Here is a 6,528-nt window from a genome sequence, read left to right on the forward strand (position 1 = left end):
GCGTTTTTTGCACTTTTAGGTTAGGATATCTCAAAGTCCTGACGTGATAGAGCAATTTAAACCCCGGATTCGGATTCTACGCAAAAAATTACTTCGGAAATGACACTACACTTTTATAGAACATTCCGAACCCATTTTTTTGCAGACCTGTGTTATTAATCAATTGAATATTAATCATTATTTAAGAGGTCTGGTATAATTGAATACGTACTCGCTTTAATGGTTAACAATATTCCCAAATAAAAGTTATAATATTTTGTGTACTTTATTGTCGAAGTCAAATAAAACCGGGCATGAATAAATCGTTTTGTACTTGGTACAACTAATTCGGCGTCAATCCGGAAATTCTAGTTGTAAACTAGTATTTTTCCTGACTAGTTTGGAGCTTGACTGCAGGGTGCTCGTCCAGTTACACTTACACAGGATACAGCGAATACACAGAAGCGCGAATACCACTAATAATTTTGAAAGTACATTTACATGCAATATATCTCGAGCGTGAATGGAGGTGATTGTTGAAATTTACGAATGAATCCATAACCCTGATAAAGTACATTCGATTCATACTCTTTTAGTTCCAAAAATAAAAATTGTATTCTATGTAATTATTGGCCGAATTCGCAACCACTCATGTTTTCGGAATTTGTAATTCATGTAAGGGACTCGTAACGGAAATACTTGTCCCTTAAAAGGTGAAACATTATTTTTCATCCCTTTAGCTCATGCACATGTTTACACATATAAAAAGTGAAAGAACAGCAAAGCGATGAAGAAGAAGAGAGAAACTATGATTTTATCCAAGCTGTCTGTGCTTAGCATATTAAAAGAATCATAAATACATACATATAACAACGACAATACACAATAGCTATTCCACTAGGTGCAATATTAGCCACGCATAAGATTTTTACAACTACTCGCAGTGAACGTTAAAACGGCTACTACCATAATAAAGACAGGGAACTTAATTTGTAGGCAGAAGCCATATAAGAACAGTGGAAAAATTCCACACTTGAAATAAAGTTCTTATATACATAAACGCCTGTGTTCCTGCTGTACGTTGTTTGATTCGAAAAAATACGCATGGTCGCTTTCCAAAACAGTCTCTTAAATTTTTAAATTATCGTCCCCACAACTAGCGAAACGATTAAGTTATTTTTCTATCCAAGGACTTGAACTTCAGCATATGTTTTGGGGAATATATTTTGCTATGGCTTTGAAAACTTAGATTTAGAAATAATTTGAATACAGTATGCCCCGCTTAATTGACCCCCGGTTAATTGATTTTCCCGCTTTTTTGAACCACCTTCTCGGTCAAAAAATATTGCATACAAAATACAAGTAAATTTACCCGTATAGTTGAATCCGGTTAATTGATTTCCCCGCATTATTGACTAAAAATATGTGTTATCGAAACGAAATATACCTTTAATTTTCCCCGGTTAATTGCTCAAAAAATTGTCGTTAAAAAAATAGTCTGGCATTACCGCACCTACATATCGTCACCAGACACGAATAAAGGCGCGAGCTCAAAAGATGACGGCGGAAAAAGACGCATAAAAAAACTTCAGCGTCAAAGAGTCTTAACATACTTCGCCGAAGTTTTTCATAAGCATCTATTTCGCAAAATTTTTTTTACGCGCCTTTTTTCGCCGTCAAAACACTAGCGCGCCTTTATTCGTGTGCAGTGACGATCAGAGCTGGGTCGTAATGATTCCTTTAGGAATTAAATTACTCCCANATTTCGCAAAATTTTTTTTACGCGCCTTTTTTCGCCGTCAAAACACTAGCGCGCCTTTATTCGTGTGCAGTGACGATCAGAGCTGGGTCGTAATGATTCCTTTAGGAATTAAATTACTCCCAATTACAAATTACAAGGAATTGTAATTAGGAATCAATTCCTTCAGTCCACAGCAAAGGATCGATTACTTTCTCAATTCCTTGAAGTAATTTCAAATGTAATTGTTTTTTTTTAGTTCCATTACAAGGAAGGAATTATCGTAATTGGAATAAACTACGTGCTAGTAATGTATTTTTTTCCAATTCCTTTGAAAGAATTTGAAAATGTAATTAATTTTTTTCAATTCCATTACCTGGAATTGTAAGAGTACTTTATTTTTTTCAATCACTCAAAGGAATTGTAAAAGTAATCGAGAAATTGAAAGTTCATTCACGAATGTAAAATTTGGAGCTTTTGTTGTGGTCAAAGATTAAAATCGAAAGCACACATTGGACATCTTCTATGTATATCTTGTTCCTCGATATATATAAAAATGTTGTGTTCGTATGTCAGGTCATCAAAACTCGAGGACGGCTAAACCGATTTGAATATGTTTTTTTTTTTTATATTGTTCGGTATAACACCGGAAGCAATGATATCTCAAAAATTAGGAGGATTGCCACCTATTTTAAATTTTTAAACCCAATTATATTGATAAAATAAATGAATTATTACAATATGGGTATCAAATTAAAGAGGTTTCAGAAAAATAACTGTTGGAGATATTTTTGAAAAGGATTGCCACCTATTTGAAAATTGTTAAAATAAACGAAAAATGGGCATGTGGGTATAAAATTAAATAGGTTAAAGAAAGGTATATGCTGTAAATAGTTTTGAGGAGGGTTGCCACCTATTAAAATTTTAACTCTGTTAGATTGATAAAGTAAATGAATTATTTCCCATGTGGATGTCAAACTAAAGAGTTTTAAGAAGGCTTACAGCCGNAAAAATAAGGAGGATTGCCACCTATTTTAAATTTTTAAACCCAATTATATTGATAAAATAAATGAATTATTACAATATGGGTATCAAATTAAAGAGGTTTCAGAAAAATAACTGTTGGAGATATTTTTGAAAAGGATTGCCACCTATTTGAAAATTGTTAAAATAAACGAAAAATGGGCATGTGGGTATAAAATTAAATAGGTTAAAGAAAGGTATATGCTGTAAATAGTTTTGAGGAGGGTTGCCACCTATTAAAATTTTAACTCTGTTAGATTGATAAAGTAAATGAATTATTTCCCATGTGGATGTCAAACTAAAGAGTTTTAAGAAGGCTTACAGCCGAAAATATGTTTGAGGGTCGCCACCTGTTTGAAAATTCAACTAAATTTAAAGAAAAATTGAATGGCCTATTACATTATAGGCATCAAATTAAAGAGGCCTAGAAAAGATGACTTCGAAATATTTTTGAGGAGGATTACCACCTATTTGAAAATTTTAGCTCAGTTAAATTGATAAAATAAATGAAATATTGCAATATGTATCAAACTTTATATTTTTAAGAAGGCTTACAGCCGAAAATATGTTTGAGGAGGGTTGCCATCTGTTTGGAAATTTAACTAAATTTAATTAATAAAATAAATAACTTATTATATATTCAAGTATCAAATTAAAAAGGTTTAAGAAATGTGACTGTTGGAGATATTTTTGAAGAGGGTTGCCACCTATTTAAAAAACAAAATAAAATAAATGTAGTAAGGTGAGTAAGGTTACCACCTGTTTGAAAATCTAACTCAATTCAATTGATAAAATAAACAACATATTACAATATCAGTATAAAGCTAAAGAGGTTTAAGAAAGATGACTGTAGGAAATATTTTTGAGGAAGGTTGCCATCTGTTTGAAAATTTAACTCAAGTTAATTGATAAAAGAAATAACTTATTATATCGGTATCAAATTAAAGAGGTTTAAGAAATATGACTGTTGGAGACATTTTTGAAGAGCGTTTCAACCTATTTAAAAATTTTAACTCTGTTAAATTGATAAAATAAATGCAATATTGCGATGTGGGTATCAAATTAAATAAGTTTCAGAAAGATAATCGTTGGTGATATTTTTGAGGAGGGTTGCCACCTATTTCAAAATTTTAACTCCGTTAAATTGATAATGTATATGAAATATTGCCATGTGGGTATAAAATTAAATACGTTTAAGAAAGATATATGCTGTAAATAGTTTTGAGGACGGTTGCGACCTATTAGATCATTTTAGTTCAGTTAAATTGATAAAATAAATGAGATATTGCAATGTGGGTATCAAACCAAATAGGTTTCAGAAATATAACTGTTGGAAATATTTTTGTAAAGGGTTGCCACCTATTTGAAAATTTTAACTCAGTTAAATTGATAAAATAAAGAATATTTTATATCCTTTTAAGTATCTTTAGTTAAGATTTGCATTAAAAACACCATTGTGGAAGAATAAAGAAGCAGACGAAGCAGTTAATTATCCAACGNAATTGATAAAATAAATGCAATATTGCGATGTGGGTATCAAATTAAATAAGTTTCAGAAAGATAATCGTTGGTGATATTTTTGAGGAGGGTTTCCACCTATTTCAAAATTTTAACTCCGTTAAATTGATAATGTATATGAAATATTGCCATGTGGGTATAAAATTAAATACGTTTAAGAAAGATATATGCTGTAAATAGTTTTGAGGACGGTTGCGACCTATTAGATCATTTTAGTTCAGTTAAATTGATAAAATAAATGAGATATTGCAATGTGGGTATCAAACCAAATAGGTTTCAGAAATATAACTGTTGGAAATATTTTTGTAAAGGGTTGCCACCTATTTGAAAATTTTAACTCAGTTAAATTGATAAAATAAATGAGATATTGCAATGTGGGTATCAAACCAAATAGGTTTCAGAAATATAACTGTTGGAAATATTTTTGTAAAGGGTTGCCACCTATTTGAAAATTTTAACTCAGTTAAATTGATAAAATAAATGAGATATTGCAATGTGGGTATCAAACCAAATAGGTTTCAGAAATATAACTGTTGGAAATATTTTTGTAAAGGGTTGCCACCTATTTGAAAATTTTAACTCAGTTAAATTGATAAAATAAATGAGATATTGCAATGTGGGTATCAAACCAAATAGGTTTCAGAAATATAACTGTTGGAAATATTTTTGTAAAGGGTTGCCACCTATTTGAAAATTTTAACTCAGTTAAATTGATAAAATAAATGAGATATTGCAATGTGGGTATCAAACCAAATAGGTTTCAGAAATATAACTGTTGGAAATATTTTTGTAAAGGGTTGCCACCTATTTGAAAATTTTAACTCAGTTAAATTGATAAAATAAATGAAATATGTATTGCCATGTGGGTGTCAAACTAGATAGTCAGGGGAGGGTTGCCATCTGTTTGAAAATTTAACTAAATTACATTGATAAAATAAATAAAATATTACAATATGGGTATCAAATTAAGGAGGTTTAAGAAAGATAACTTCTGGAAATAGTTTTGAGTAAAATTGGCACCTCTTTGAAAATTTAAATTATTTTGATAACATAAATGAAATACTGCATTTTGGGAATCAAACTTTATATTTTTAAGAAGGTTTACAGCCGAAAAAATGTTGGAGGAGGGTTGACACCTGTTTAAAAATGTAACTCAATTCAATTGATCTAGGTATCAAATTAAAGAGGTTTAAAAAAGAAGACTTCAAAAAATACTTTTGAGGAGGGTTGCCACCTATTTGAAAATTTTAACTCAGTTAAATTGATAAAATAAAGAATATTTTAAGTATCTTTAGTTAAGATTTGCATTAAAAACACCATTGTGGAAGAATAAAGAAGCAGACGAAGCAGTTAATTATCCAACGGAATGTTTAACTCGCTTGATCGACCACGGATGTCCCCATATATATTAAAATTGAAAATAGGCGTGGAAATCAATTTTGCGGAATATTTTAAACTTATGTATATGAAACGTATTCCTTGTTTCGTTCCTTATTTCTCATCCATGTAACAGGAATGTGCCACAGCAAAGCATTGCTGGGTACAGCTTGTTTTTTCCTAAAAGTATTGAACCTTATTTCCTGGCAAAACAAATCAAACACAAATAAATGCAAAGAAATCTTTTTTTTTTTATTGTGAAATGAACAATAAACAACAAATAAAGAAATGTGCGTTGGCTTTCGTTAAAGTCAGAGCATTTCGAAGTGGTCGTCAGAGAGAGCATGGCGCCGTGGTGTATTTACAATGCCTGCAAATGAAAATAATCTCTCAAGAGGAGGTCAACGGTGTATTCGCCTTTCTAAATGCTTTTTTTAGCAGCGGAAATTCCTTCAATTTCTTTAAGTCATTAAAGAAAGGATCGGCAAGGTACAAGTTTACCTCTCGGTCAATGGATAAAACATCCGTAGTTTGCTCTGAAAAAGGTACAATATAATGAAATAAAAAGCATATGTACATAATTTATTTTTTTTGCAGTAAAACAAATTTTTTTTCATTAATCCAGTAATAGTTTTTCTCGTTGGAAGTGTGACAGCACAATTTCCAAACAGTTGTTTAAAAAATTTATTTTTTACAACAGTTAGTGGTAGCGCTGCACAGTGGTTCGGATAGCAGATCTAGCTGGACGAAAGTTAAAATTTTTTTTGTTTTTAANGTACAATATAATGAAATAAAAAGCATATGTACATAATTTATTTTTTTTGCAGTAAAACAAATTTTTTTTCATTTATCCAGTAATAGTTTTTCTCGTTGGAAGTGTGACAGCACAATTT

This window comes from Rhagoletis zephyria, unplaced genomic scaffold (assembly GCF_001687245.7).
Source record: "Rhagoletis zephyria isolate East Lansing unplaced genomic scaffold, Rhagoletis_zephyria_1.1 Rzeph_scaffold_09210, whole genome shotgun sequence".
NCBI lineage: Eukaryota > Metazoa > Arthropoda > Insecta > Diptera > Tephritidae > Rhagoletis > Rhagoletis zephyria.